Below are 12,390 nucleotides of genomic sequence, written 5' to 3'. Positions count from 1 at the left end.
TTATGAATCATAAAATAAATCGAATTAAATCAAAATCAAGCACAAAATCATATTGTAGGGCTAGAATTTTCGAAAAATTCGAAATTTAGGGTTATGGGGTTCAAAAATTTCGAACAATTAGGGCTAAAATTCGGTCTCTTCATGGCTATTTTGAGCATAATTAAATCATATTTAATCGATTCCAAAAGTTTAATCACATTAAATATAATAATTGAACCATAATTAAATTAATTTCTCCCTCTTAATTGATTATAAAATTAACGTGGACATCAAATAATCGTATTATTATGATCTAGCGCGTTCATGCAAGAGGCTAACTGATACCACTGTAGGAGTTTATAGGTACTACGCAGCGAAAAAACATGAATCATATTCAATCAAGTACCAATCCCAAGATTATATGCATAACACACAAGACACATAATCATACCTTTGACGCGTGAATTCCACGAAGCTATTCGACAGGCAAATCAGGAAGAGAATAGAGCCCCAAGCGTTGCTCCTCTACTTAGTCCACGAGATTCGAACGAGTCGTCCACCAATACTAGATTGGCCGAGTGATTGAGGAAAACCGCGATCACCACCTTTATGGACAATCGACCACCGCACGAACCACCACCACCACGACACACCACCGGAGCCTAGGAGGAGCACTAGTACAAAAATGACCTAAGGTAACATCACATGGTATCACTTTGAAAGCTAGAGATTGTACTAAGTTATAGGTAACACTATTGTAACACTTTAACATTAGGTAACACTTGATTGTAACACTTTAATATTAAGTAATACTTTATTGTAACACTTTGATATTAAGTAACACTATTGTAACACTTTGATACATAAGTATGCTCACTAACTGAAGGTATTATTTTAATTTTTTTTTTAGAAAAAGAAATGCCCTTTTTTCATTAGCTCCTTAAACTTATTATTGGCATTTCGATTCTTTCTAACTCACTCGCATTTCATTATTTTAGTCTCTCTTCGCACTGCATTCTCCACCACAGCCCCCTCCACTGCAACCGCCTCCTCACCAGTGCTCCACCATAGCTCTCCTCCACCAGAGCCCTCATCCACCGTAGACCTCGGCCTCCAACACGTACAACTCCTCGTTTTCCTCTCTTTCCCAATGAAGCACACTCCATGTTCTCCTCTGAGGCGACCTCATCTGAAATCAATTGAGCCAAATTATGATATCAATTGAGGTGAATTCTCTCGGGTAAAGTTGATTCTCTATGCAATTATCGAATCTCAACTTCGCAATCTAGGGTTTATTCTTAATTTAGCTGTAAGTATATTCAATTTAGTGTTCTTTTAAACTCAATTATTATAATAAACTATTGCTTATATTTAATTTCTATTGAACTATTGCCAGTAAACTTAATTTTTACTACCCTAGGTGTTGGAAATATGCATGTGATTACTGCTGCTGTAGATTTCAAACTCCAAGAGGAAAAATTTTCTATTTTATTTGGATAAATTTTTTTGATTTCGATTATAAAATTTGTGTTTCCATGTAATTTGCAATTTGATAATTATCTGAAATAGATGATGGAATATTTACTAATTTGCAGTCTCAATTGTTTTTAGTTTTTTTTACCTTTGGCTATTATTGTTTAGATTTAATCTTTAAAATTATTAATCGAAAGTGTTCTAATTAATTGAGATAAATCCCAAACCATCAGCAATTTGATGCAACTTGTTAGATGATGTGGAGTTCTGTTACTGGATTTGTTAGAGGAAGAATAATCAAGTAATTTGGGGGAGTTTGTTATTTTTGTTATCACTATTAGTTTGTTATAAGTGAATTTTGTAACAAATAGAAGGGAGGGAAGGGTAGTAAGATCATTCAAAAAAGTTGTAAGTAGAAGTTTTGGGAGAGAATTCCTTCCTCTTAAAAGACGGAAATTGTGAACTGGTTGAATTCTGTTTCTGTTTTTTGGGTCTGATTTTATTCTCTTCAGTATTATGTGTTTGTACTTGTTGTCATGCATAATTAATCTAACCGGGGACTTAAGAGTTAAAAACACAGCTCAAATTAAATATCGAGTTATCCTTTAGTTTCACTGATGTTAACAGGGGAGTTACGAGCTTTGCAGTTAAGATCCTTTAGTTACGAGCTTACGTACAACTCTATGTTGTCATTTGCTTTAATCATAGCTTCTCAGTGGTTTAGGATCTTTGATAAATATGATTTTGTTTATGCTGTTTATTTGTTTAATCATTAGAGTGCGATATTCTTCCCTGTTTAGTGTGATAGTTCTTCAGCCAGAAATGTGATAGTTCTTAAGCTAGAAATATAATCTCTTCAAATGCAGCCTGTGTAGTGCCAAAATAATGACCATGTCGTAGAAGAAACCTATCAGCCGAGTATGGTGAGTTTTGGAGTCAAGGTATCATCTCTATAAATGAATAGGGAAATCCCGATGAATAAGTTCAGACTTGCTTCAGAAGTCCTGAGGCAGGTTCTTTCTTCTCTTTGTCGGAATCATGGAGCTGCAATAGAAGAGAATTACAGACCATAAAAATTGAACTCAAAGCCATGAGCCCACCTGATATAATTGAAAATAAAAAGAAGCAATCAGTAAGCTTTTATAGGCAGACAAATACTTGCTACTTCAAGCGTAGTTTGGGATGTCTTAGTATCAAATAATTGAGTATTAGCAAGATTAATTTACCTCAAACTCAGCTTTATAGGAAGACTATTTATAAGCTTCTATAGGCAGACTATTAATTGAGTATTAGTAAGCTTCAAGCGTAGTTTGGGATGTTTTAGTATCAAATTATTGAGTATTAGTAAGCTTCTATAGGGAGACTATCAATCTTGCTAATAGTCTGAGGTAAATTAATCTTGCTAATAGTCTGAATTCTGCATGTCCTAGCTCTTATGTGAAGTCAAGTGCTCAGGTACTCTTTTTGTGCTCAGTTACTCAGGTGCTCGAATTTGTAGTCAGGTGAGATCTTTACTGCCTAACAAAGGTAATAAGCTCTTAAACTCGTATTCTAATCAGTGAAAGTGACCAGTAGAGGTCCTATGACATGCATGCATAATTCTACAGAACAAAGTCAATGCATAGATTTGTGACTTAAATGCATGCATCTGATCCATGTAGGGAGAAAACCTTGAATTTGAACTTAATGCCTGCAATATCTGTGAGCTAGTCATATATGAACTTTCCCTAGTAGGTATGTTTCCATTAGCGTTAAAACATGTTTAACATGGTGTATCAATTAAGCAAATATCAATTCTAGTTATTAATAATTCAACCCATGAATAATACAATGATTACTCTCACTTGATCATTTCCATTTTGTCATATTTACATAGGAATCGAACAACCCTTGACAGTAACACAGGACCAATCAGGTTGAAAATTGCTTACACAAATAATCAAACACTAATTCATCTATTAAATGGGATAATGTTTGAAGCTATTAGTTATTCGAAAATAGCTAAATTAGCATGCCCTAATGGCTGTAGGAATCAGACTTATTATAGTGACTCTCCTAAATGATTTACTGTTAAGAATTTATGCGTACATAGAATATGTAAAGGCTGTACGGTTCTATTTTCATCATATTTTGAGATGAAGAAATACCAAAAATGTGTATCATATAATCTACCATGATAATTTTGTTTCTATATCTATTTTGCAAATTTTGATGTAAAAATGTGCCTATTTGACTAGTTACAGCCCCTCATGGATGTAATGCAAGTTTGTATGCATTGTTCCTCAATGGTGAATGAAAACTATAGTATTTTTCTGGCCACTTTTATAATCTGCCAACAGTGAAAATTGGACATAGTTTTGTTCTGGCCACTCTCTTTTGAGGTAAATCAGGAAGGTGGAATTAGAAATGTAAACTCTGAACATCAGACTAATAATCTGCTAGGGGTCTGATACTCTGAAAATATGTTTGTCATCAATAATGTCCGTCAACTGACTGTCTTGTGTGTTCTTTGTAGGAAGCAAGATCTAGATGGCAGAATATGAAAAACTTAGACAAGCAGGGATAGAACAAAATAGAAGCACAATGAAGGATTTGGGGGTTATATCCATGGCTTATGAAATGAAAGAGTCGATGAAGGGCTTGAAACAAACGAATAAGCACTAACTCTTATTATTGCGTTATTATATTTTTGCTCTAGATGTTATATATATATGATGCTTTCACCTATGGAATTAAATGGATCAAGATGAAGAATTGGGATACAAGTGATGATGCTACAAGAAGCACTTACTATTACTGTTGTTTTGCTGCTGCTACTGCTGTTTTGATGTTGTTACTGCTATTTTTTTTGCTGCTACTGCTGTCTGTTGCTGCCACAGCTACTGCCATTTGCTGCCACAGCTACTGCCATTTGCTGCCACTACTGTCTGCTACTGATGTTTGCTGTCACATAATGTTGTGTGCTGGTCTGTTATAGCTGCTGCCGGTCTGCTAGCTAGCTGCTGCCGCTATTTGCTGTTATTATCGCTGACTGTTTTTTTTGAAATTTGGAAGTTTTTCTTATTTCCTCACTTTTCCAAGCTAGAGATCGAAGTTGATTTTCTTTTTGTTTGGATTATTATATTGTTTGGCCAAACATTAAATTTGGTGTTTATGAATTTTTTTTATAAGACTTGTGAAATTATTTCAATCCAAATTGTTGTCCATCATATATGTTAATTTCTCATTCATAGTTGTTGTACATTTTAATACTAATTTTATATTTTAAAAATAATAATAAAATAATAATTGTAATAATAATAATAATAATAATAATAATAATAAATATTATCTATTAATTAATAAGCTGTTACATTAGTTTGTAGCAAGTGATACATAATGTCGAAAAAAGTGCTACAATATGTTCAAAGATGATTGAAAAATGTTACCTAATAATCAATAAAGTGTTACATTAGTCTAGAAAAGTGATACATAATGTCGGATAAAGTGATACTAGATGATTGAAAAATGTTACTAAAGATAAGTAAGTGTTACATAAGAAATAAAAGGTAACACTTTAAAAATGATACTAATAATATAATAAAGTGTTACATAAGAGAGTTTATAGTAACATTTTTAAAAGTGTTACCATAGGTTACCCAAAGTGTTACATAAGACCTTAGGTACACGGGCGGACGTATTACCCACTAAAGTGTTACCTATTGTCTATAATAATACTTTTACCACTTTATGTAACACTTTTTGGGTGTTACTTAAGGTTAGTTTTGTACTAGTGGAGGAGAGAGCCGTGAGAGGGAGAGGACTATGAGAGGGGTTGGGTTTCGTGTTTGCTAATTAGGGTTTGATCACACTGATCAGTTAATTGCTTCCTTACTGCAAACCTAGGCACATAGTCTATTTATAATCTCATTATAATTAGACTAGGGCACGAAGCCCAAAACCACTTCTTAATCCCCGTATGGCCGGCCACCTAGAGTGATGAGGCCCATGACGGGCCTCGTCCTCTAAAGCTCGATCTAGCCCCTTTGTGTGACCTTATAGGATCCGTCCAATTGGACTTTGGGCTATTTTACTAGTCCAAAGATCGTTAGTACCTCTAGCTATGGCAAAACGACGACCCAAATGTACGAACTTAATCATCTCCATAATTTGATCCATTTATACATCTAGTAATTGCACACGACGAAGACATAACTCCTTCAGTAATCACGCTTAATAAGATAATTAATAATCTTTTTAGGGTTAATATGATTATAATTCAAGTGATTGCCAATAATAGTTTTATTTGTGCATTAATATTCACCCAACATAGGATAAACAGGTTTAGGGTAAACCTAATAATTGCATGTTAGTTAGAAAGGGCACATGAAAACGAGAAGAATAAAGTAGAGGCCTATTATTAGGGCAGGTTCAATTTCTTTTAGGTTGGATGTGTACCTTCATCCCCGAACTTCTAGTCATGGTTCTAGACCTATTGGAGTTAACGATCTCCTGGATCGTTAAGGGGTGTAACCTTCACCCTGTGAACGGTTTACAAGTTCCTAAAACTTGTTGGCGACTCTTTTTCTCTAGCTTCCTTCCCTTTGGAAGCCACCATGTTTAAGTGTATGATCACAGTGGGGTTCAAGTTTGGGGTAAAGTTTGAAATATTCCCTACAGTTTTTGGCGACTCCACTGGGGAAGGATTTCTATTTCAATTCCTGAAATTTATTTTGGCAATTATTTAGAATGAGTGGATGAGACTCGAAACGTTCTAAGTATTTCATGTGCATAATTTTGATTAATATTATTGTCATATGCATAAAAAAGATCTCATTGGAAAGACCATCCGTAATGAGTTAAAAATATAGGATTTTTACACGTAGGAAATTTGAGGAATATCTTTCACAACTAGGATCGAAATAATGTTGCGAAAAACTAAAAAATTTTATCGAACACAGAAAGCTGCTGAAGCATGTAGGAACTAGCGTCTAGCAAACAGAGCCTGTCGCCGATAACATGGCTCTGTCGCCAAGCGACACTTTTGTCGTTAGGCGACAGGGATATATTGCGTCGACGTTCTCTGTTGGCTGGTGCTGCGTTCTTCCAATACCGAGCCAGAAATATGAGTTCTAATTTTGACCAGTTCTATCACAGTTGGCTCGATCCTACTTCCTGATTAAGTTTTTCTCACTTTTCTGAAACCCATATGTGTTCTACATATGGACATATTGGAATTCATGCTCCATCTACCTGATTGAACGCTCTATGCAACAAAGGGTACATCCGAGAATGTTGAATTCACCAAACCATGGAAGCGAGTTTAACTCGCGGGGTCCCATCCACACGCGTCAACCCTTCCAAAGGTAAGGCTTCCGCGCGGTGCATCCGAACTCATAACCATGGCCTTATTTGACTAACCCATATCCTGAACTTTAGAGAACTAGAGCCATGGTTAGGTTGCAAACTCATTGCATCATATTGTGACTACTTGACTACTTGTGCATTATTTGTTGTGCATACTCTATATGTTTTTCCTAACCGTTTAGTTTGACTTGTGTTTGTAAATAAGTCTTAATAAACTAACCAATGACTAAAGGGCTTTGCTTAATTAATTAGAGCTAAAAAAATAAACCTTAAATCGAGTCATAGTTCCTTTAAGTCAACCCGGATTTTTATTCCCGTATACTGCACAAGTGTCAACTTGTTTTGGTCATCGCCGGAGTTCTAGGAAGAACTACGAGTCGAACTACCTATGGATCTGTAGCCCCGAGTTGTATCTGTAATTTGGAGTTGGTTTCATCCCAATCAGAGTCACAGATCAAAAGTTATGACTAAAATACCACAGCTTGTCCAGTTTAATGCATATACATGAAGTCTTAACTTAGTCTTTGCTTGAGTCTAGTCACATAGTCTAGCCACATGGTCATGACACGAGTCTTAACATGTCACATACACTCACTAGTCTTAGCACACACTTTGTATATACTCTTTTCACACCATGACCATAACTTAGGTGCATGCATGAGTCGGTTTTTTCCGTCATTTGAGTTGGGGGTACATTCTATTCCTAATTTTTTTTCATATCTCTCCATCTACATCATCTTTCCATTCTCTACATGCTTTCTCCATATCTGTAGACACCCATTTGTTTCTGCCCAAAACCAAACCCGGTTATGAGTACCTTTCGCGTCGAATCATAATCGAATGAAGTGAAAGTATGGAAAGTTCAGTGTTGCGGATGGTTTTAATTTCTTTTCTCTGTTTTTGAAAACTTATTTTAAGAAAACAGCCAATCCGGTTTGGTTGGTCCATGATATGGGTCCAATAGTAGTGTAGTTGGATGGGGTTTGACAAGAGCTTTCCAACGATATATTATAAGCCCAATTCCGATGAATATTGAGGAAGTTATGGCCAATTTACTAAACTGGGCCTGGATTGAGCCTTATATGCGGCCCAATGATCTAGGAGATGGCCTAATACAGATTTATCATTCCTAATGCAATTAGGAATGGTTTTAGTTTTCTAGATTCTTCTAGAAGGTTCTTTTCATTCCTAATTCAATTAGCATTGATAATTTGACTTTTGTTGACTTTTCAGAGTTTTAATTAAAATCAAAGAGCATTTTTGAGGAAAATACGATTTATCCTCCTGTACGACAATTTTTATCTGATTTTAAGAAACTGCGTAATTTTCCAGATCAGCGCCAAACGCCAGCTGTAGCGCCTGGCGCTAACGTTGGCGCCTGGCGCCAACAGCCAGCATTGGCGCTAGTTCTATTTTCTGTGTGCCAGACTTTGTTTTGATAATTTTATCTTTTTGGCTGATTTTCTCTATAAATAACGTCGTAAAAACTCCATTTTCATTCACCTACAACCAGTTTCCATTCTCTAATCGTTCACCATCTCTCTCTTTTTCTTAACTCGCTTTTTACATACGAAATTCCGCATTCATTAGATCCAAAAACACCTAGCCATATTCGAAGTTGCCTTCGCCCTAGACGTGAAAGGTTTAATTTCTGAGGGTTTGGTCCCAAATCTCTATTTCAATTATTTAGTTTAATTGTTTTGATTTTATTATTTTCCTTGAAGTTACTAACGTGTGTATTTTGTTATTAGAAAGAGGTACGAGGCATCAAAGTAAGTGCTTTAATGTTTTTATTGATGTTATGATATAGAATCATGCTTAGATTGTTATTTTGATTCCTAGTATCATGTCTAGGGTAAATTTAATATCAAGTATGATTAAAAGTACAATGCCTTTTATGTTCTTCCTAATATCTATGATTGTTAGTATCATGTTAGGGTTAAATATTTGATTTTTATTGCTTAGTGACATGCTAGGGTTTGTTATTAATCTTGTTAGTATCATGTCTAGGATCTTGCTATGCTTTAACATGATGATTATTATTATGATTATTATTATTATTATTATTATTATAATGATGATTATTATTATGATTATACTTTATGATTTTATGATTACAATTGTTATAATGATGATTATTCTTAATTATGATTGTTATGATTATAATTTTATTATTATGATTATTATTATGTTACTTGATATTTATTGTTATTGCTTGATCACGCCTTTTATGCATGTTTAAAGGGAATTTGTACTTGTAATCATGCTTAATAAGATAATTAATAATCTTGTTTAGGGTTAATATGATTATAATTCAAGTGATCGCCAATAATAGATTTATTTGTGCATTAATGTTCAACCAACATAGATTAAACAGGTTTAGGGTTAATCCTATTGATTGCATGTTAGTCAAAAAGCGCACATGAATACGATCAGAATAAAGTAGAGGCCTATTATTAGGGCAGGTTCAATCTCTTTTAGGTTGGATTTGTACCTTCATCCCCGAACCCTTATTTGGTTCAAGACCTTATGGAGTTGACGATCTCTTGGATCGTTAAGGGGTGTAACCTTCACCTCGTGAACGGTTTACAAGTTCCTAAAAAACTTGTTGGCGACTCTTTTGCTCTATCTTCTTTCCCTTTGGACGCCACCGTACTTTAGTGTATGATCACAGTGGGGTTCAAGTTAGGGGTAACGCTTGAAATATTCCCTACAGATTTTGGCGACTCCGTTGAGGAGGATTTCTATTTTAATTCCTGAATTTGTTTCGGTAATGATTTAGAATGAGTGGATGAGACTCGAAACGTTCTAAGTATTTCATGTGCGTAATTTCGATTAACATTATTTTCATATGCATAAAAAAGATCTCATTGGAAAGACCATCCGTAATGAGTTAAAAACATAGGATTTTACATGTAGGAAATTTGAGAAATATCTTTCACAACAAGGACTGAAAGAACACCGCACGAAACTGGAAAATTTTATCGAGCGCAGAAAGCTGCCGAGGCATGTAGGAATTAGCGCCAGGGGCCAGAGCATTGGCGCCAGAATTTTAGCCATAGCGCCAGACGCCAGCATTGGCGCCAGGCGCTACAGCTAAAACCTGGCGCCAGTCTCTGTTTGCTGGCGCCAAATTCCTCTAATACCGAGCCAGAAATATGCGTTCTAATTTCGACCAGTTTTTCGTATTGTTTGCTCGATCCTACTTCCTGATTGAATTTTTTCTCACTTTTCTGAAACCCATATGTGTTCTACATATGGACATAACCCTCTGGGAATTCATTCTCCATCTATGATTGAACGCTCTGTGCAACAAAGGGTACATCCGAGAATGTTGAATTCACCAAACCATGGAAGCGAGTTTTTTCTAAAGCTCGCGGTGTCCCATCCACTCGCGCCAACCCTTCACGTTTAGGCTTCCGCACGGTGCATCCGGACAATTAACAATGGACCCTCTATTGACTAAACCATATCCTGAATTTTAGAGAACTAGAGCCATGGTTAGATTGCAAACTCATTGCATCATATTGTGCCTACTTGACTAATTGTGCATTATTTGTTGTGCATATATTCTATGTTTTTTTAACCGTTTGTTTGACTTGTGTTGAGATTAAATAAATTAATGACTTAAAGAACTTTGCCTAATTAATTAATTAATTAATTTGAGTAAATCAAGTCTAATATTTTAATCAGAATTAACCTAGTACGACTTTAGGCATATCCTTGTTGACTAATAACACCGAAAACAGTCCCAGATTGAAGCTCCAGCATTGGCGCCAAAGTCTGGACTGTAGCGCCACTCTGTGGAGTGTGGCGCCTGGAGACAACTCCGTCGTCTGGCGCCAAGATACACAGTGCAACGCCAGTCCTGTCGCTTTGCCGACAGTTCGGATTATTGGTCGAAGTCATCACCTAGTGTATAATTAACCAGTTTGCTAATTAATTCGGTTAATTTTCGCTGTCAATAGTACTTGGTTGAGTCATTAATCGAGTTTAGGCACTAAGTCCCATGGTCTTACACAAGAGTCCAAACATGTCACTTACACTCAACGCAAACACCAATACACACACTTTGACCATGTCTAAGGGAGTCTTGCATGCGCGTTTTTTCCGTCATTTTTTTAGGGGGGTAAGTCGGATATTAATCCTCCATTTAAAAAAAAATAAAAAACTATACTTAATTCCCTAAAAATATGTTCATTATTTTTGGCAAAAATATGCACCCATTTTTTTTTTCTCTTTAAAAAACCGTAAAGTCAAGTCGATTTGAGTCAAGTAATTAAGACGCAAAATGGTTTAAATTACAGCGCGTGGTCAAGAAAGGAAGGACGGTTAATCAAGGACAACCTCTTCGTACAAGTCCAACTTTTCGACAAACCCATAGCTCGCAAGAGGAAAGCTAAGACTATAATGGCAACACAAGAAGAAGTCAACGAGCTTAGGAACCAACTGGTTACCATGACTGAAACACTGAAGCTCCTCACACTCAAGGTCGATGATCTCGTGAAACAACAACAGATGGACCTCATGCAAGAGAGTCTAAGAAAGCTATCTAGCGACTACAAGTTTCAAGGGCTTACTTCACAAGGGGTCTCGGTGGACAAGGATCTTATTCCGCAGAAGTTCAATGCCAATGACATCCCAAAATTCAGAGCAACTGATAACCCTTATTTTCATTTAAGTGCATTCAAAACAATAATGAGTATTAAGGGTATCGATAAGAAGGTTTTCCCCTCTCTGTCCTCACTATCTCTCGAGACCATTTGCCAACAATGGTTCTTTTCTCTCGAGAAAGAAAAGACTTCTACCTGGGAGTCCATAGCAAACGCTTTCGTTGATAGGTACAAGTGCAACATTCAAGTTGAGACCGACCATAGGGAACTTGAGATCCTCAAGCAGAAAGAGAATGAAGGCTTCACCTCTTTCTTTAACAAATGGAGGGAAACCTCAGCTAAGATGATGATTGAGGTGCCAAGTGAAAAAGAGTCTGTGAGGTTGTTCATCAAGAACCTTCAAGAAAAATATTCCAAGCATCTCAAGTATCAAAATAATCTCCATACCTTCAAGGCCGTCTATGACATTGGGATCAATATTGAAGACGAACTGGCTAAGTTAAAAGCTGCCAACAATAACTCCAACAGTGACTGGAAAGGAAAGAAGAATGACAATCCTTCTTCTTCCAAAACCACCCACTCAAACAACGTTAGCACTTTTAATTTAGGAGAAGTCCTTGCTATGAATAATCAAGGACAAAAGAGACCATTTAGGAGGAACTTTATTCCTATTGGCATGAGTTATGACACCGCATTTGATCGATTAAATGCAAAAGGTCTTATAACTCCTATTAGACCATTTGGGGACCCACCAGTCAAAAAGAGATCGGCTAATTGGAACCCCAATGCACACTGTAAGTATCACCAAGGTAGGGGCCATCTCATCGAAAACTGTTGGAAGCTTAAGGAAGCCATCCAAGATTTAATCGATAACAACAAGCTGCCATTGCCCCCTGCCAGTAAGAAGCCAAGCATTGATAATGCACCTCTTGCTCATGCCTTGGCTATCTCTGATGAGGAAAAAGAGGTTGACCCCTCG

At 36.2% G+C, this 12,390-nt stretch overlaps 1 long non-coding RNA gene across 2 annotated transcripts; it reads left to right on the top strand.

Annotated features, from left to right (window-relative positions):
- Window positions 1–876: 876 nt before the first annotated feature.
- On the top strand, window positions 877–4,658 carry LOC110734011. Of its 2 annotated transcripts, none has more exons than XR_002513740.1 (2): window positions 877–1,288; window positions 3,968–4,658. It is a non-coding gene; the product is annotated as an uncharacterized LOC110734011 (long non-coding RNA). The 2 variants fall into 2 exon arrangements; XR_002513739.1 differs by having other exon boundaries at window positions 884–1,219.
- The last annotated feature ends 7,732 nt before the right edge of the window (window positions 4,659–12,390 follow it).

The sequence above is a fragment of the Chenopodium quinoa genome, unplaced genomic scaffold, assembly GCF_001683475.1.
Source record: "Chenopodium quinoa cultivar QQ74 unplaced genomic scaffold, ASM168347v1, whole genome shotgun sequence".
NCBI lineage: Eukaryota > Viridiplantae > Streptophyta > Magnoliopsida > Caryophyllales > Amaranthaceae > Chenopodium > Chenopodium quinoa.
The sequence above is the reverse complement of the archived record's forward strand: the minus strand, read 5'-3'. Positions and strand labels throughout refer to the sequence as shown.